We start from the raw sequence: 21,382 nt of genomic DNA on the forward strand, positions 1-21,382 counted from the left end.
TGGCAAAACAAGCCTGGTCTTTTCGTCACACCTGGAAGTAAACTTTGTGCCGATCAACAGGGGAAACAGTGGAGTACTCACCAGCCTCTACATCTCTTTTCCCCTGTCTTCTGCATAAGGTACCTCACCTGAGGCTGAAACACATAATTTGCAAGAAGATTGCTACATGAAGATGTGCATAGTCTTTCTTTTCCTACTTAGTCCTTCCTCCTGAGCATGAGATACCATGGAGCTCCTTCAAGCACAACCTCTCCTGTATTGTGGCACATGCGTTGCCCAGGATAGGCATGCATCAGCCTCGCTGTGTGCAAGACCTCGCTATGCTGGTGACACCCCAGTTCACACCTCAGGACTGACACTTCTCCACAGAGCAGATCAGCTCAAAGTACGTGCCTTGCTTGGTTCACAGAATCGGTTCCAGAGGATTAGCACAACACTGCACCCAGCCTCATTAACATGCCCTTCCTCAGCCCTGAGAAGCCGGGCTAATTACTGTGGATGAATACTGGCTGATAAAGTCATAGTGCCTTGCTGTTCTGGTGCTATTTTAGTTGATACCAGTCTGAGATTATCCACAGCATGCTATATTGGATACAGTGAATGAAATGAGAAATAATGAGGTGAAAAAACTTTCTTTGCCTTTTTTTCTTACTTCAGCAAAGGTTTGGGTCACACAATTTCAATAGAGGGTAAAGGCTGGGGGTCAAGTTTCACTGGGGACAACACAGCTCTTCCTATCCTAATTGCTCAAGCCATACTCTTCATGATTAATTCTCTCATCAGCACTTCAAGGTCTTCTGGGATTTTGGCAAAGATGACTGTGTTATCAGCTGATCTAATGTGGCTTAGGTGCTCTCATTTATCATGATGCCCTTTCCCTCCCTATTCAAGGTTTTTATAAACGTTTCCAAGCACGAGGTGAATTGTTCCAGTGTGACAGTATCTTCTTGTCTAGTTCTATTCTTCCACTTGATCTCTTCACTTTCCTTGTCAATGCTTAAATGTCACCACAACACATTGTTCACATGCTCTGGGATGCTGAGAAATCTTTCTTCTCCAGTGTTTCTTGTGCTGATTGTGTCCAGGTTTTTTGTGTGTACCCCATTTCCATTACACACCTCATTAGGGGTGGGCACCTGCTCCTGTTGAAGCCAATGGCAAAATTCCCACTTACTTCAGTAAAAGCAGGTTTGGGCCCAGTGGTACACCAACTGATAAATTAACTTTCAGACAAAACCCTAAGAGGTAGGAAATTTTCCAGGAGTATGATTTGCCATTTGAACAGAGGAAGATTTTTCTAATTGAAGCTGCCAGAAACTTTTGTGTATATAATCAATAGCTCCTTTGTTTATCCACTGCTGAAGACCAGAATGAAAATAGACTCCATAAAACTGTTAATAAATAAAATAAATCACAGTCCAGTAGCTTTTTCAAAAAGTGAACTTTATTAATGCAGACACCATTAACACTGTAGACTACAATTGCTTATGATGTAAAGAGATGCCTGCTACTTGAAATGAAGGAAAGCACATTCCTGAATGGCCAATACTGGATATTCTCCAAGTAATGTCTCTGCAGTAAACTCTATTTCATCAGCGTAGAAGTACCAGATTCTGAGTTAATCATCTGATGCAAGAGAAAACAGAACAAAAACAAATAAAGTAAAAGGACATGAGGGAAAACACAAAACATTATTTCGGCTTCTGTTGCAATTTTCAAACAAATCATATACTATTTCTTTGAACAGTTTGGAGACACAATGAAAAATATGGATTGATATGTCTTTAGCATTGTTCTACCATGATTACTATTCTGACATTATGGAAATTCTTCGTCTGTGAGAGTCAGAATGAGATCTTAGCATCCAGTGGTTTAAAATAGAAGATAAGCTTCATCTTTCTTTATAGTCAACAGCAGTTTCATTTCTGTAACCTAAGGTGTCTTTCCTCAAGCATTCAAATGAATCGGGACATATTTAAAGTTGATGTAGAAATTAAACTACGAGATGATCCATGTCTTTCCAGAATGGAGTTACTATTTTAAGTTGAAATCTTCAGAAAATCAACATGTGTTCAAAATATTCTGAAAATCGAAAACTTTTTGTACTAGTTCTTGTTTGACCCACAAGTTGCTATATTGTCAGTCTTCTAAGGCCAAACACAAATTGCTACTTTCACTGGCTGTGGAACTGTAATATAGATTAATGTCCACTGAGCTATAGTATGAGACGAAATAAATCTCTCTTATGATGTAAACAGAATTTAAGTCCTAGCCTCCAGAAATTGTTCCATTAATTAATTTCTTCCCTACCCCTTCATCAGTAATAATGAACCCAATCTGACAATCTTTAATCAAATTCTTATGTAGTTTATTAAAAAAACTGGAAGTTTCTCTGAGTGAACTATAGGATCAAATATATTCTTTGTATCACTGCTACTTCAGTGAGTTTTATACATCAGCTTGTAGCTCCTCTGTGTTGGTGATACGTGTGTGTGGCCATGTTGTTCAGAGCATACTATATATAGGCAGAAATAACAACAGAGGTAAAATTGAAAGAATCATAGAATCACAGGATCGTTTGGGTTGGAGGAGACCTTCAAGATCATTGAGTCCAGCCACTAACCTAACACTGTCAATTCCACCACTAAACCATGTCCCCAAGTTCTGCATCCAGACATCTTTTAAATACCTCCAGAGATCGTGCCTCAGCCACTTCCCTGGACAGCCTGTTCCAATGCTTTACAACTCTTTCAGGGAAGAAATCTGTGCTAAGATCCAATCTAAACCTCCCCTGACACAACTTGAGGCCATTTCCCTTTGTCCTATTGCCTGTTACTTAGGAGAAGAGACCAACACCCACCTTACTACAACCTCCTTTCAGGTAGTTGTAGAGCGCGATGAGGTCTCCCCTGAGCCTCCTTTTCTCGAGGCTAGACAACCCCAGTTCCCTCAGCTGCTCCTCATAAGAATTGTACTCTAGCTCCTTCACCAGCCTCGTTGCCCTTCTCTGGGCATGTTCCTGCACCTCAGTGTCTTTTTTGTACTAGAGGCCCAAAACTGAACATAGTACTCGAGGTGCAGCCTCACCAGTACTGAGTACAGGGGGACGATCACCTCCCTACTCCTGCTGGCCACACTATTCCTGAGACAAGCCAGGATGCCATTGGCATTCTTGGCCACCTGGACACACTGCTGGCTCATATTCAGCCAGCTGTCAACCAACACCTCCAACACCTCCAGGTCCTTTTCTCCTGGACAGCTTTCCAGCCACTTTTTCCCAAGCCTGTAGCGTTGCATGGGGTTGTTGTGACCCAAGTGTAGGACCTGGTGCTTAGTCTTATTGAACCTCATACCGTTGGCCTTGCCCCATGGATTCAGCCTGTCCAGATCCCTCTGTAGAGCCTTCCTACCCCTACGTAGATCAACACTCCTGCCCAACTTGGTGTCATCTGCAAACTAACTGAGGGTGCACTCTATGCCCTCTTCCAGATAGTTGATAAAGATGTTCTGCAGAACTGGCCCCAATACTGAGCCCTGGGGAACACACTCATGACCAGCCACCAGCTGGATTTAACTCCATCCACCATCACTCTTCACGTCTGGCCATCCAGCCAGTTTTTTATCCAGCAAAGTGTACATCCATCCAAGCCATGAGCAGCCAGTTTCTCCAGGAGGATGCTGTGGGAAACAGTGTTAAAGTCTAGGTAGATAAGATCCACAGCCTTTCCCTCACCCGCTTGAGCAGGAAAGAAATTCTGCTTTGCGTCCAGCAAGTACCAAATAAGGCAGCAGCTATTTAACCCTTGTCTGCATTGCACAACCCCCAGGTTTCCCTTCACCAAGGAACATTTCTTTCCAGAACTTTTGCACTGATAAGAGTCTACTGAGAGGTCAGTTGCCATAACTGCACATCACATCCCTTTCCTACTTGATATCATGCTTCATAGTATTTATTATGGAGTGATTCAGAGATCAATTGAAATAGGTAAGAGTCTGAATTTCAACCCTAGTGATCTGAAAGGCAATTGCCATGAAGAGTATGAAACAGAACTTTACACCCTCTGCTAGTCATACCTTTCATTAATGACTTGATCAGTGCTTTGGCAGAGCACAGGCTTTCAGAAGACATCAGCCCAGCTTCCTCATTTTGGTTTTCATAACCAAAGTCACTGAAGTCTCCTTCTCTTTACTAACAAATACCTGTGGGACATTAAAAACATAAACATGAAAATACCATGAATGGCTTCTATAACGCTCTTCACTATAAGATTACATTCCATATGAGGTTATTGCACTTTGACTATCAGCTACGTTGATCTTCCTGAGTAAAGCAGTCAATTTTATTGTGCACTTCGCATACAATACACTGATTCCTTGGCTCCTGAGAACAGACTAATTGAGAGCATGTGTTGTATTACAGAACACGATTTGCCCAAAAAGATTACCATCAAGCTCATTAATTTTACATTACCATACCATGATTCTATTGACGTTATCACAATGCTTTCTACAACTACTTACTGCAGTCACAAAAATGCACAGAGATCACATAGCCATTAAGGTGATGAAAAGATTTTCAGAGATGTTATTATTTATTTATGTTACAGCAATGCCTCTTGGTCTTGGTCAATGTTGGGACCCACTGTGCCAACCAAGAAAATATGTTCCCCGTCCTGAAAAATTTGGAGTCTCATTACTCCTAGAAGCAACTCAAGTATGACAGAAACAAATAGGAAGAAGGAAAAAGTGGTAGCTATGACTAGAAAGAAAACAAAATTAAAGAAATCAAATATTTACACAACTGGAGACCTTATGTGCACTTTATAAATGTAGATTGATAAACAATAGGAATGAGCAATAACTGGTTGGAAGTAATTGGTGAGGAAACAAAGACTAGACTGGTGAAAATTTTCATCCTGAAGGGACAGCCTGGAATGGTATTTGATGGAAAAGTATTCAGATGGCTCAGATGATAGAAACTGATCTCATTAGTGAAACCAATGCTGCAGGGTTGGTATAATTAGATATAATATTTCTGAATGAAAATAGCAATATTACAGTGATTTGTGAAGTGTCGTATACAAGGAACTAGATTAACTGTGTATGAGACAGCGTATGTGAGCATTAGTATTCTGAGATATGCTCTGGGAGAAGCCAAGAAGGAGATTCTATCATCAGAGGTCTGAAGGAGTCAGGAAGGATCCAGGTCCCTTGTGTTCAAAAGCCAATGCTGACCTGGTCTAAATGAAGCATTTCCATTCTACAGACACTTCTGAAATTCTGAGAAAAATGGCCTTTCTTTTCAGAATGAAATGGTAAGTAGAAAGAAGAAATTTCACTTGAAAAAAAATTATAGTAAGACTCTGTTTGAAAGAATCAAAATATTTTTTTTGTGAAAAATTGGGGTGAAATTCTGCAGCACAACCGTATGTGCCCTGTACTATCTGAGACACCCACAACACCATTTGGAAGAAGCACAGGCTTTAGGGTACCTGGCACGGCTCCTTTGACTGCAGGAAGTTTGGAGTGCTGGCATTTGCAGCTGAGTTTGGAAAATTGCTCCCAGCTCTCCCACAGCAATGGGTCTGAAACTGTGAGATCACCAGTGCAGAGCAGGACCTCTGAGGCTGCCAGATACAGTGTTGCAGATCCAGGAGCTGAACAACAGAGCTGAAGTCCTCAGGGCTTCCAGGATCCTTGCTGCAGAGGCAGGAGACTAAAGCAGTGAGATTTGCCTTTCCCAGCTGCTCACAATAACTCTGCACAGTGTCCTAGAACCTCCCTGTTACTCCCAGTTTCATCTTTTCCCTCTGGCTGCAAAAATACCAAAAGGTCCAATGGGCAGCACAATGGCTCCAAGCTTTGCTGTTGACTGTCAGTCTAGCATGGGAGATCACCACTGATGAGGAGGTGGGATCCTTGCTCTGTATTAGGAGCCACTGCAGACTGAAGAATCTCAGCTGAAAAGGAAGAGGAGCCTAAAGACTTCAGATCCCACCTGCAAAACTGATCCAAGGCTCCTGTGGTTCATGCACGTATGGCAGGGAGTCTGCAGATTTGCAGGAAATCTAGCCCCAGGGCACTGGTGGGACAGAGTTTCTTGAAACGGCAGATTCTGCATAACACATTTGTTTTGAAGCCCCTAGCAGCCCATAAAATGAGCTGGCAGGAATTCAGGCACATTGCTATCAGAAACCCACCTGTGTTTCTCTTGTAGTTCATCCAAAACAACATACTTCCAGAAGACAATCTGGATTTCATAATAGAATCACTGTTGGAAATACCCGATATACACAAGCAGGAAGGTCAAGCAGTGAAGATAAGAGATAAGGAAAAATTAGACCACTTAATCAGCTTCTCCCTGTGGCTAGACATAAGCAATATAAATACAGTGAAATAACCTGTAAAGAACCAACAACAAGGAAATACATATATTTAAACCTACCATCTATTCTTATAGCATTTTATACTTAAAAAAAACCCCAATAGCTTTACAGTTCTACAATAAATTCTTCCCGCAGTACAATCTAGGGCACTACACAGCATTAGCTTACCAATAGTATCTGGTATTGGGTTTTATTTTCCCCTTGCTACTGCTCTTTACTCAAAAGAGATGCAGCTGTGGTGGTGCTCCTAAAGACATTTGTCCCTCTGTCTCACAGACATGGTTTCAATTAATTTTAATTACAGCCCCTGCAGTTTCAGACCAAAGTCTGCTTCACACCATGTGTAGCTTCTATTGCAGGACAGCTCAAATCTGAAAGCTCTGCAGCAAGAACAGACAAACTGCTGCCACCCCAACAGTATTATTTGCAGTGGTGATGGGTCAGATTCAAAGTCTTTTTTCTACATATTATTTGAGGCTTTTTCAGGGCTCCACTGCTGCAACCTGTAAGCAAATGAAAAAGATGGAGTGAGCAAAAGATGAAAGCAGCTCTCCTGAGGCAGACTTTATCATGAATTTCACTGTCTCTGATGCTTTTTTGGAAATCCCAGCTCCTGCTGTCAGTTGATTATAAAGAACAGATTCCTTTTTTCTTAAAAAAGAAAAAAAAAGTTATTATCACTGGCAATGACAGAGAAAAGTTAGGAAAACATGACTGAAGTGTTCCTGCAGTGCTCCAAGAAGGAGGCAATGGAAAAAGAGTCAAGCAATTATTTCTCTGACAACCTTATTCTAAGCAAAACTCAAGGTTTTGGAAGGACTTTGGACTATAAACAGGTGTCTACAAGAAATGAGGCAAAGTATAAATCTCATGCCTGCAAGTTTAAGAGTATGGAAAGTCACTCCTTTAGTGCTGAAACACAGGTTTTTGGCACAGATGCTGGTACAGTCATGGTAGATTTGTGCACCTCTTAGCCTGCTCCAAGCTCACCTTCTACACAGCAGCCAGCTTGAGGCAGGGCTGGGTGCTCTGGGTACTACCGAGTTTTAATCTCACCCCAGATCTTTGCTGCTCAGAACCCAATATCTGCTGAGATGGATTATGGGGATGTTGTGCTCTAACTCTGCTCAAACACAGAAAATGGCATGCAAAAATCTGTGAAGTAAATGCAAATCCACCTTCTGAACAGGCCAGACACATGGCACCATATTAGGAGCTCTATTTCTTAGGCATCAGACAAGTAATTTTTGAATTTGTTGATGCCATGCACAGGATCCATATAAAGCCAGGCACAGAATCCAAGAACAAACTGAAAAGGAAAAACAAGCAGCATTTTCTCCGAGCAGCGATTGCAGCCACATGGCAATCTTGGCTGCCATGCGGAAAACATTCATTAGCCTATTTAACCAAAATTAGCTATGAACATGTACTCTGAGTTTTCTTCCCTCACATTGGTAGGGTGTCTTTTAACATAAGTGTTTTCTAACCAATTTAAAGCAATTTTTCCTGTAAATGGTATCATTATCATTATGCTGGGAAAGGTTAGGTCATGAATTTTCTCGGAGTTCTCAGAATCACATTTTACTTGCTAAAATGTCAGAAAAAAACTCATATCTTAGATTCACTAAGGTGCAGTAAACTGATGTCAAGAAATAAAGCAGAGAGCATCCTATTGGACAAAAGAGAAGCGACAAACTGTAGTTACAGATACATACTCCCACAAATGCCTTTCTTCTCAGAAAAGTCGAATCAATATCCCAGCTTCAATAGCAAATATTTAGAATGACCTGACCTGATCATGTCTCACACCATGGTCCCGGATCCACCAAAAATAGAAAAAAGTTGTTTTAAATTGCAGTCCTGGGTATAAGCCACTGAATCAAAGTACCTCTATGTCAGGCTTTGCACACTTCATCTCTGTAACTGATGAATCAATTACACACTCCTTGGGAGAGTTGAAATCTATATGTAAATCTGCATTTACCACCATTGTGTACACTTCAGTTGCAAATATATATATATTTGAGTGAGGTCTTTTTGGAAAAAGAGCCTTTGAATGACATTTGTTTCACATTCCTGCTGAAGACAGTGGAGATTTTTTGTTTCAGTAGAGTTGCGCTTTCATCCTTTCCTCTTTGGTAAACCCTCATTTACCACAAGAGAACATAAAAACACCTCTGCTGGACCAGACCACTGGTCCATTTGGCTCAGCATCTTTTCTCTAGCAGTGTAACAAGAAGGCAAGCACAAAGTGACACTTGCCCAAAATACAATCCAGCCATTTGCAGCACACAGCTTCCTTAGCTAAGGATGATGTATTTGAACTTCTTAGTCCTCACACTATATATTTTTGTAGTTGCTTTTTGAACTCCATAAAATTTTAGCATCTGCAATATCCTGTCGCAAGAAACTCCATAGCTTACTTTCATGCTGTGGGCACCTTCTCCTCTTTTATGTTGAACTTTTCAACTACTAGCTTGTAGGTATAGCTGGTCTCCTAGTTCGTGTGCTGCAAGAGATCCATGCTTACCTTCTGTAGGCCTCTCATGATTTTGTACACATTTGTCATAGTCCATCTCAGGTGACTTTATTCCAGTCCAAAGAGTTCTTTGGACTGGACACTTAGTTAAAACTTAAATGGGGGAGCTGGCATTGCCCATATTATTCAAGATGCAGATAAATAATGAATTTATACAGTAGTGTAATATTTTCTGGTTTGTTTCCTATCTTTTTCCTAGCATTTCTTAACACTTGCTTTGTTTTTCGACTACTAATGAACACTGAGCTGATGTTTTCACAGAACTCTCTGTCTGTTATAACCCCACAATTTCATTCCTAAATTCCTCACCAGCGCAGAGATGATCATTTTATAGGTGAAGTTAGATTTTTTTTTTTCATGTGCACATAATTTTCCATTAACTATATTGAATTCATGTGCCATTTCATTGTCTAATCATTCAGTATCATAAGGTCCTTCTGCAACACTTTATCCATGTTGGCTGTCATTTCTACTACCCTGAATAACAGCCCCATTAGAAAGCTTTATCATCCCACTCTTTACTTCCTCAGTAACTGCTTATGGTTAAATCCCTACTGCTTGCAGTTTTAAGTGGCATGAGTTCTGTATGATTACAACACAGTGCATCAGGAAGGAAAGATTTAGAAGAATTCTTGCACAATATTTCTATTCCTTTTATCACCTTTTCCTCTTCCCCATCTGTCCTATGTTCTCTGTGTTTGCAATATTCTGCAGTGAAAAATTATATGCCACTCAAGGATATTACACTTATAGCTGTTCTCTGAAAAGAAAATTTGGATAATGAAAAGGTGACTTCTCTTTGTTCTGGACCCTGTTCTAACTGAGCTAGAACAGTGAGGAGCTCTGAAAAAGAAGTTTGAATGTACATGTAGGGAGAATCATCATTTTGTTCATTTAGTGTGATGTTCTGACAGAATCAGCTGCAGTTTTCTTCTTCCTGTCTGGTGGGCTGACAAGAAATCTCTCCAAGGCCAGAACAAAGAATGCTCCAGGGATCTGACAGCACACAGGATTTATGTAGCAGCAGACCATCGTGCTATTCAGAAGCATTTAGCCAGAGTAGTTTGCCTTGCCTCTACATCCAATTTCCATCACTCAGAAACGTCAGGGGACCAAAAGGATTTAAGAGCACAGGGTAACCTTTGTTTGGGGGTTGGTTTATTCATTCACAACATGCCAGAAGTATGAGTATCTACTTAAAAAGGCAGGAAAAAATATACAAAGTTGTTTTCAGATCTGACTGGCAACAGATTGTTGAAAGAAGTGTCTTACTTGCAATCCTAAGAAATACAACCTTCAAGACTCCTGTTTTCCCTAGGTCCAATGACAATGAAATGTTCCTCTTGCATTTTGTCCCCCAAGGTCCTCTCTCTAAGTATTGGACTTTGACAAAACAGAAAAATTGCGAACTCACAGCTCAGAAAATTCATGATTTGGGACTCATTTTAGCATTTATTACAGTTTACATAAAACTGTATCTGTCCTTATTTAACATGCAAAGATTTAATTTCTTTTTAGTGAAGCCATTGCTATTTCTCCTTAGGTTATTTTTCTTCCAGTGCATCATACGTATCTAATGACTCCGAAGTTTTCTAAAGAAGAAACTATCATCCATGTTCATCCCACGTGAACGGAGCCAGCATAAGGTCATTATTATTGTATAAGGGTTGTGTAAGTTTCATGTAAATTAGGCAATATATATATGCATATTCTAAAGCCATTTTATATTTGAAACAGTTCAGTATTTTATGTAACCACTATATTACTGTAGTTTATGACCTACTTGCATCACTCACATTTTCTAAGAATAAGCACTTTCACCTCAGTCACACTCACCTATTCACCTAACTGGATGACAATTGTTTATATTATCAAAATTGAGAGAGACGTCACAGGAATTTCAGTTGGCTGTTGAGTTTTGCCAGTCGTTATTCACAAGTATTGTGAAAGTTCTGCTTTCTGTCAGCATCCTTCTGAGTATTTACTCTAGCCTACACATTTTCACTGGAAACAAAGGTTGTGAATATCAAAGATGAAAGCCTGAATTTTTTATTCATAAGCAGTTTTTGCAGTCAACGTTGAGCCTGAAAATGATGCTGAGTTTGCCTTGAGTGGAAAATAGCAATTTAAGCAAAATCACCGACTGTCATGCACAAAAAACACAAGTTAGAAATGTACTTGCATGAATAGTCAATGAACTGAAATGAAAATTCCTCTTTTGATGTATTAGGCTTCTCAAAGATTGTCTAATGAAGATTGTAGTGATTCCCTTTTTTATATTATGAATAGATGTGTTCCAAAAAATAATTTTGCTGTGTTTCTTTGCAAATATTATTTGTTGACCACAGGGTTCAGCAGTTACTTCTTTAACGTTTCAGCAGGCATCATCTTTTAATTCTGTTTTCCTTCCAAGAAATGTCACTTCAGAGTAACTTTGTTGAAAATATTCTTAAATGCACAAAAAGATGTCTCAAAGCATGCATATGGGACTGTGTAGAATAAAGCCTCAAACTCATCTTTATGTTATGAAAGCTCATTGTTTGTTGCAGGTGGACAGGCTAGACGTTTCCCTCTCTCCTTTGAGGACAGAAGAAAAATGGCAGCTGTACCTAGCACAAGGCATTGCCATCTGTATGCATTAGAGTACATCAATTTAATTCTTAGGATAACAGGACTGTCTAAGCTTCCAAAGCTACAGGCAAAAAGAATATATTCCACTTTGTTTTCTCAGATCCTAATCCTGATTTTCCTCCCGACTGAAATGATTGCCTTAATGGTAAGTTTCAATATTGGTATTTTTATTTTGTGAGCACGTGTTTTGAAACAATATAGAATAAAAAAATTCTATAAAGGAAATAATGAAAGAGAAGTAAGGTCATCTGTCACTTTTTGAGCCCTAAGAAAACATATCATTCTCAGAAAATCAGTTTCTGTATTAAAAATGTGCACAAGAATATGAATGACAGAGTGAGGCAGAGAAATCAGAAGAGCTACTTTGTGTTTCATTTAGATAGAAAAAAATCTGTATCAACCAAATGAGGTTTTTGCTGTAACATAATTCAGATGAGTCATAATGTTGATTCTTATATCAAATACATCAGAGTCTCTGTGAGATAGCAAGTTCAGACCCATAGCTGAGAGAATTATTTATCAGTCTGAGTTGAATAAGACATCTTTCATTTAACAGAAATTAGAAGTAGCTGCCTTGGCAGAGTCTGCCTGTGGAATTACAAGAGAATGGGCAAGAATTCTTATAAAGCTGAAGAAGTCTGTTTACTGACTTGAGCAGACTTTGAAGAGAATCTCTTTGCATTCTGCTTGCGGTGCTCTGTGCACAGAGTTATCCTTATCTTTAAATGAACAAATGCTGAAAATCTTCTACCCTACCAGTCTGTCTCAGCAGAGCAGGATAAACGTGCTCAGCTGAATGCACAGTTACCTCTCTTCACTAGGGCTTTACATGTGGACGGTTATTTTCATCTTTGTTTTTAATGATTTGTTTCAGTTTGAAATTCCAGTTGCCTTCATAGACAACTTGAGAAATTTTTTGTACTATGACTTTGGCTTCTTTTAATCCAAATTAAACAATACATAGTCATTAAAAACCTAAATATGCTTTATTTTGCCCAGTGTAAAATCCCCATTTTAAACGGCTGCAATCATAAGGCACTTTTCTAAAATGTGTGACTGAATTTGCACTTTGACTGTTACTACCTTTATTCCCCACAAAAATGTTATTCAGAAAAGAGCTATATATTCAGGCAGATATGAACATAGTTTCATTTTATAGTGTTCATGGCAGCCAAAATTATATTTAATGTTTCAGTCAGGCCTCTAATATAATTCATTGTTTTCCCTCATTCATAATTTTTTGGAAAAAGACCCTGTGGACTTCATAATCTCAACGCTTCCATTAAAACCTTTCCTAAGGAAACATCCTTTCTTCCATTTTAAATTATGCATTTTCAGTTTTAACACAGCTTAAACTACTATTGAATAAGCAATAAAACAATAACAGCTCATCAAAACACTTTTAAATTTGACAGATTTCCAATCATGACAAAAGTAGCTCTATACGTCCAAAATGCAGAGAAATATTTGAAAATAATATGAACTTAACAAACCAGATCTTGTATGAACAGTGCTAGATAAGGAACAATGTATCAGTCTTCTCTACAATATTAGTTCTAGCACTTATAATTGCCTTATTGTAACACCTGGTCTGTTCTACCAACAAGATTCGAGCTCAGCTCAGGACCCTAGTAGAGACTTGCATGAGGATGCTTCACATCCATTAGATCGGAGCCCATCGTTTTTTGTTGTTGTTGTTGCTGTTAATCACTGTCTTTATTAAACTTTGCTGCATTTCAAGACATTGACATGCTAACAACTGCAAAACCAATCCTGTAGCCAATAGCTTTGTCTTCAGTGTTCCTTTTCTTCATCACTTGATGTCTCCTATGGTGGTTCCCTGTGCAAGTTAGAGAGATGTAACTTACCTGTAGAGAGACACAATGCCAGCTGCAGGTCAAGCATCCCTCCTCTCCCTCTCTGCCCCGTGGCCTCTCAGCATGGCTGGCAGTGATGCCAGAGATACACACAGCCATGGACAGGTAGAGGACAACAGGGGCAGAAAATCACGGAGAGGAGGGAGTCAGCAAGGAAAAAGGTAACAAGTAGGAATAAATAGAGTAGAAAAGTGGGAGACTAAGAACAAAAAAGAGTGTGATAATTGCTCAGAACACAGAAACAGCTCTCCATCTAAAATGGAAGGAGAAAATAGGAGGCGCTGGGTTAACAGGAATAGATATGAGAGTTTCATCCTAATACAGACCAAGAGTAGTAGTTTTGTCAAAGCCCTTCACGCTCTTCAGGGAAATAATGTCTCCTCTCTTCAAGGGTGCTGAAGCTCTGCTCAAAGCTCTGATTTTCATTTTTAAAAAATAGTGTAGTGGGCTGAGCAGTGCAAGAGGTCAAAGAGCAGAAGGAAATACCATTATTGTGTCAGTCCCAGCCATGCTTCTATAATATTCCACTATGCTCTTTTAACAGGGCTTGAGCCCAGCCTGCAGACTGCTACCTTTTACTCCGGTGAGGCAGCTATTTCGTGAATGAAGTCAGTAAAGAAGCAGCAAGCCAAAACCTAAAATGTCAGACTAAAAATCCTGTTCTCTCTCAGTCACTCAGCATTCACTTCCCTGGTCCTGCCAAGGTCATAATTTCCCTAAGGTAGCCCCTGGGCAACGAAGCCAACATGAAGATCAGATTTTAGGCATTAAATTTGACTGTGGCAAAAAAAAGACTTCAGTGAAGGCAGAACACAGTCCTTGGATTTATTGTAACATCAGACGTCATCTCTTCATATCCACCAGCCACCTCTTTACTTGTTAAAGAGATCTGATCCTAACAGCTTGTCCTGCTCTTATATCCCCCCTCTATGATTACAGTTCATTTATTTTGACCGAATTATGGCTAACTACATATGATGTTTTATACAAGTAACTTTCTCACCTGCTTAATTTTGACTAGAATTACGGGAAGTAATGAAACACATGATTCTGAAATAAAATTTCTTGTATACCCTTAAGCCAATTGAATTCTTCCCTCTTACAAGAAATCATCATCTGTGATTCAACCTGAATATGACATTTATTTTTCTATTCAATTTTTGCTGTGTCCAGCACAAAAAGAAAAGACTTACTTGGATCTAAGCATCTTTTAGAACAGCCTAAGAAGAAAACTTAGATCTTTGTTTCTCATGGTTAAATTTTGGTGCAAAATCATATGATTACCAAATTTTTTCCAATGACAGAATGCTGATATTCAGATTGCCCAGGATAATATGTAGACACTTTAAATAAGTGAATAAACTTTCCTATCAAAAGCGACTTCATTTTTACAGGCTAATCAAAAGGACACTGTCAACTTGATCTGAATGCAGTGTGCTTTTAATTACTGAGTTTAAAGAGACTGGGGATAATATTTTATTTTCCTTTAATTCGGGAGAGGAGCTGGGGAGGAATGGGGAGGCTTGCTTTCCTGGCTTTTATGAGACATGATCCTGTAAAATTTTCAGAAGTCTAACTGGCAAGAGTGTAATCCTTTCTAAAGCAACTTGAGACATTTTCAAAGGTAATTCTTCACTTAAAGACGCAGATTTCAGTGGCAGTGGAATGGATGCTTTTTGAAATGGCAGTAATTTCTTATTGAAATTTTAGATTTCTAAATACTTCTGCAAATTAGGTCATCGAGTGTTTAAGAACCTGTGCCACTGACAGACAGTGGGATTCATATTCCTGAGTCCTTTTAGTGCCTTTAAAGTTTTATTCTCCTGAAAGATTCTGTTCCCTGTTGCACTGCTGCAGCAGTGACTTAGACGACTCCTGGAGCTGCTTCTCTGAGCAGCTGTATGCCTTCAGAACCTGAGTGAAGCCATCAATGCTGGACTTTTTTTTAAGACCTAGTACTTAGCTATTCAACTTAACAAAGGACACTAGCCACTGTTACAAACCAACACTGTCATACACATGCCAAAGTAAAATATTACTCATGTTCCCATCTCTGTTTCCCATGAAAAGTTTAGCAAATTGGGTACAATTTTAAAGGTAAAGTTCATGGTACTCTGGCAGAAATGGTCTCTTCAAATAATTATTTGTATTTCTGTTGCACCCTATTGTGTAGGTTCACACAGAGGAATTTTGGTCTATGTCGAAGCTATTTCAAAGGAAGCTGATGCAGACAGATGATCATTAATGTCAGGCTTCTTTTATGTGGTCAACAATATGGCTGAATCTGTGAGAATTTTTGACATCTATTAAAAAGCGTGAGATTCAAGTGGGTAATTTAGGAGCTGAATGAATTCACCAGTTATTCCTTCCTGTTAAGAGTGGCTGACAGTTGCCTACATCTGCCCTTTACCAAGTGATATTGTAGTTCTGGGAGACATTCTGTGAAAGTCTTAAATTACTCAAATTCGGGAAAGAGGGAATTACTGCAGAGGAGATGAAATTCTTACAATGTGAACTCTAGCTATGTGTTCATTTTTGATGCCACCTCTCCCAACAACCACTTACTGATTCATTATTACTCACCTTTGGTATCTTCTGTTCCTCCATGGAGCTTTGCACTGTTTTCGGACAATATAATTCCACTGGATTTAGTGCCTGTGAATAGACCACTGTCACGCAGCAAAGTCACCAAGCTCATCTGGAGAAGGGTGCCATGCAAGCACTTGTATCGTGCAATAAAACAAATTTGTTTGACAGGAATACTAGACGGACTATGATCAATTTTCCAGAAATCTCTGGCTTACTTTGGAAAGAATGTGAGGTTTATATGGCTGCCAGCTCAAGACCTCTCATACTATTCCTAGTAGTACTGCTGAATTTAACCCGTTGGGTTGTTGTTGATTATCCCACATACATCTTGCAAGGCTTAGCATGACAACTACCACCACTCAGGAAAAGCAGATAGTCATGAATTAAAAATCACAGACTGCCACTTCTCACTCTGCAAGCTGCCTGGTTTTCTCTCATTGTGCCTCCTAACATTACTGCTGTTTCTGACGTTGGTTTCAGTGTTTTACTGAGCAGAATCACACACCTGGTGTTTATCTACCCACTGGAGGAGAAATTTGGCCATACTGTAAGTGTAACCCACTTTCAGAGCAAACTTTTCTCAAAGGACTCTCAGTCCAGTGCCAATACATCAGGTTTGTAAGCTAGGCAATTATTTTGTCTCACACTCATACTTTAAAATACATTCTTCACATCAAAAGCGTTACCACACTGCCCTTATTCCTGGTGACATATTATCTCTGTTTCTCTCAGACAGAGGGGCCTTATAAATCACAGAATCACAGAATCACAGAATAGTAGGGGTTGGAAGGGACCTCTGTGGGTCATCTAGTCCAACCTCCCTGCCGAAGCAGGGTCACCTACAGTAGGCTGCACAGGATCTTGTCCAGGCGGGTCTTGAATATCTCCAGAGAAGGAGACTCCACAACCTCCCTGGGCAGCATGTTCCAGTGCTCCGTCACCCTCAGAGGGAAGAAGTTCTTCCTCATGTTCAGACGGAACTTCCTGTGCCCCAGTTTGTGCCCATTGCCCCTTGTCCTGTTGCTGGGCACCACTGAAAAGAGCTTGGCCCCATCCTCCTGACACCCACCCTTCAGATATTTGTAGGCATTTATAAGGTCCCCTCGCAGCCTTCTTTTCTTCAGGCTGAACAAGCCCAGTTCCCTCAACCTCTCCTCGTAGGGGAGATGCTCCAGTCCCCTCACCATCCTCGTAGCCCTCCGCTGGACTCTCTCCAGTAGCTCTTCATCTTTCTTGAACTGGGGAGCCCAGAACTGGACACAGTACTCCAGATGAGGCCTCACCAGGGCAGTGTAGAGGGGAAGGAGAACCTCCCTCGTCCTGCTGGCCACACTCTTCTTGATGCACCCCAGGATCCCATTGGCTTTCTTGGCAGCCAGGGCACACTGCTGGCTCATGGTTAACCTGTCATCCACCAGCACACCCAGGTCCCTCTCCGTAGAGCTGCTCTCCAGCAGGTCCACCCCAAGCCTGTACTGGTGCATGAGGTTGTTCCTCCCCAGGTGCAGGACCCTGCACTTGCCCTTGTTGAACCTCATCAGGTTCCTCTCTTCCCAGCTTTTCAGCCTATCCAGGTCACGCTGAATGGCAGCACAGCCTTCTGGTGTATCTACCACACCTCCCAGTTTGGTGTCGTCAGCAAACTTGCTGAGGGTACATTCTAACTCTTCATCCAGGTCGTTCTCATATCTTCTAATAGTAATGTATGTTTCATTTGCCACATTGAAATAGAATTACCTCTACCCACTTTATCAAACCTCTTCAGAGAATCTGATTTTAACCTGACATGTTGGGTCCATTAGAGACTGTAATTATTTAGCGTTGATTGTACAGGTGTGGAAGTAGGAAGGATATGTTGGGTTGTGACAGATAGTATCAGGGTCAGAATTGAGGTTAAGGGAAGGAGGGCGTGGGGCTTTTCTTTTCCCCTTTAACAGAACAATTAACAGTTAGCCCAACCAATCTTGCATTTTTTAATGTCTTGCTGATAGGTCATGCACCATTACATCAGCATGTGAGAGACAACCAATGCAAATAGGTCACTGGATGCCATCTCAATGGCATCTTACTGTAACTCTAATATAGTCTAAATGTAACAGAGGAGCACCAAGATGAACAACAGAGGAAGAGTCATGGATTCAGAAAACTTTATTAGCTAAAAAAGATGTTTTCTTAAGCGAGATAAGCAGCACAGCACTGACTCTACTACTAGTGTCTGGGTACTGATATAGCTGGAAGTCTCTAAATCTAATAATAACTGTAGAAATATCTTTAAATACTAAATCTCATTTTGCAGTTTGTTGTCCATGGGTTAACAGAGGTTTTTTCCCCCTTTATTAAAGAACAAAGAGGCAGCAAGCCCAGCTTTATTTGTTCAGATATTACTGGGTGGTGAATTTAAATGACAGTCTTTTCACACAGACACAGGCTCTTTGCTTCTCAGCTCTTCCTGATGGAACAGTACAAGAAAAGTTCTCCCAAGTGGTTAAGGCATGACTGCAAAGAAAAGTGATCTGTTCCCAGCTGGGGCACACGTATCCCAGCACATGGCTGCATTACGGCAGCATGAGGAAGGGTGTGGCTCTGCTGTCTATTCAAGACCCAGAGGAAACCCCCTGAGCACACATTCTTATTTCATAGTGTGCTGCTGTGAATGCAAAACAATTCCTGCATGTCCCTGCCCAGTTGTGGGTCACCCATGGGCTGCGGTCCCTCAAGAGTGTCCCTGATCCTGGTTTTAGTGGTGAGTGCTCCTCACCAAGAAAGTGCTTCCACCCCCCAGCAGCTGCTAGATTTTTTATCATATACATTTGACCATGTTCACCATGTCTTTCTTGAATGGTTAAATGATTAATTCATGTATGCAATGGTTAAATTTTGCTGCAAAATGGGGTCCCTCCACTGTTTCTGCCTCTGGGCAGTCTGTCCCATGGTGGTCGCTCCTGCCTCCACCTGGACAGCTGCCCTCCATGGCCCCTGCTGCTTACGACCCAGTTCACGTGCCCAAGCAACTCGAATGCTGTCAGCTGAAAGGCAGCATGATCAGACCTCACCCACTCTGCTGTTATTTGTTTATGTGCACAGGTCCTTGACTAATATCAAGTAGTATACCCTTATAATTGTTGTGGAAAAATAACAAGATTTCCAATAGCTGATAAACAGCCTAATCAACTTAATTTCAAGTGTGCATTATTCACAACTCTAAAGTTCAGCTTCCGAAAGAGATCACACAGAACTGCATCTTGCGCTGTAATTTTAGTTTCTTTCATTGCCATCACATGGAGGAACACATTTGTCAGCTGCACTATTTGCATGAGTATTGCGAAGCCTTTTATAGCTGAAATGTTCAAAGCTAAACTAAAACCCCAACCCCTGCATTTCATCCAGAATGAAATAATAAACTTTAAAGTTTTCCACAGCAACGCAAACCTTGTCTTGCTTTCCTGAAATGGTTACTCCTGACTCCCACGTCTCCTCTGCCTTTTCCTGAGTTTGCACAGGAGCATCAGACACTCAAACCGCCTGGTTCTGAGGTGCTTGGAGACTCCCAGCTCAGACTGTCTGTTCAGACAGGTCTGTCAGGTCTTGAGACTTTCAGCGCTCTCCTCTGCTGCAGGACCATCAAGGTGTCTGACTCGGGAGCAGGCTGCAATACAGACCCAGACCTCTGGAAAGTCAAGGGTTCAAGCAATCTGCCAGGAAGCTGGTGGAGACCTCCAGGCCTTTCTGTACAGCTTTCCTTCCCTGGATGTGTCAATCCTGAACTCCACTCAGAGGTTGAATTTCCCCCTCTCTTTTCATTTATTATCATCTTCTGAAGAACACTTTTAATAACAACAGGCTATCTGCAGTGTCTCTGATTTAAGTAGTAACTATTGATTGACTAGTTAGAACTTCCGTGCTTTATGAATTGTTCTCCAGAGGTGATGAAATGGGGAAATCAATGCTTCAATTTGATTTTATATGCCAACCCCTAGTGCAAGTTAAACTTTTTCTAAGCTGGTACTTTTAAAGTACCAGCAGATTTTGTGCTTGCAGAAGAGACAAACATAGCATCAGCCATTCAGTTTATCAAACATGGTAATCACGACAAAAAAATTAACAGTTTAAGCCAGTGAAAAGAACTTACTCCAACTAGAGTTATTTACTGAGGAAGCTATTTACTGAAGATTTCATATCTCAAATGATTCTAAAAGCCTTTTAGAAAGGCTTAAAACCATATAGTTTGAATGAGTGGAGAAATACTCTTATTATTGTGGCTGGCCTCAAGCACCAAGGCACAACCCTCACTCCCAGTCTGCTATTATTGCCATGGCAATAGTGGTTTATTCTATCAGCCTAAATTCTTGCAGGGGGAATAAAGTATGGATTTACACCGATTTGCAGTAAAAATACAGTGGAAAGTCATGATGTATAGGCATAGAAGCTGCTATTATTTGAGTTACTATTACATTTTCTGGGAGCCAGAGTAGTACTGCGTGATAATTCACCTACCTTATCACAGCAAAAAACCTCTTTACACTGAGAATGAGGTACAGGGTAGGTTAATCTTAATGGCTTATATTGATAGATTAAGTGCATGTGTTTTGTCCATGCATCAGTTTTGAATGCAAATGAACACTGTACACTATTAATTTTGTACATTTTGCTATAGAGTAGGTACTACATATGTTCAATACATTAAAAAAACATGTGTCATGCATAGTTTTCTGTCAGAAATGAAAACAATGCACTTTGAGGTTTCTACATATTGCCAAGAATGTTTGGAAAAAATAGACCTTCAATCTTATGAAATAAAGCTTTTGCTAAAATAAGAGACATGCATGAATAATGGCCATACCAGGTAGAAGCAAATTATTATTCTGGTTTTAGAATAATCATAAAGTAATGATCATTTCGTCATTTCTGAAGAAATAATGTTGGGGAGAAGGGTGGTATGTACACAGCTATTATTTCAGCAGATGGGGCATATTACATTTGTGGGTCAGACCTGCGCTAATGTAAAGATGGCCTTAAATGCCTAGTTCCACATTCCACACCTTTTTAAGGTATTATTTATCCTGAAAGATCAATAATTTAATCAACTGTTCATTATTGTGATGATTACCATGAAAAAAAATCACCAGGTCTCATGTAAATGAACACACCTTCTATTTACATCTGAGCTTATTATGAGAAGTGTAAATGTTGGATATTCTAATGAAGTAGCAGGACTCTAGAAATCTTAATCATTAATCAAAAACTTAATTAGCTATGAAAATAAGATTTAAAAATAAAATTTAAGCAGTACTAGCAAAGAGGAAATTTTAAAAAGCAATATGAAACAAATACCACAAATCACCTGAAAAGCAATCTAGGAC

The sequence above is a fragment of the Opisthocomus hoazin genome, chromosome 4 (assembly GCF_030867145.1).
Source record: "Opisthocomus hoazin isolate bOpiHoa1 chromosome 4, bOpiHoa1.hap1, whole genome shotgun sequence".
Classification (NCBI taxonomy): Eukaryota; Metazoa; Chordata; class Aves; order Opisthocomiformes; family Opisthocomidae; genus Opisthocomus; species Opisthocomus hoazin.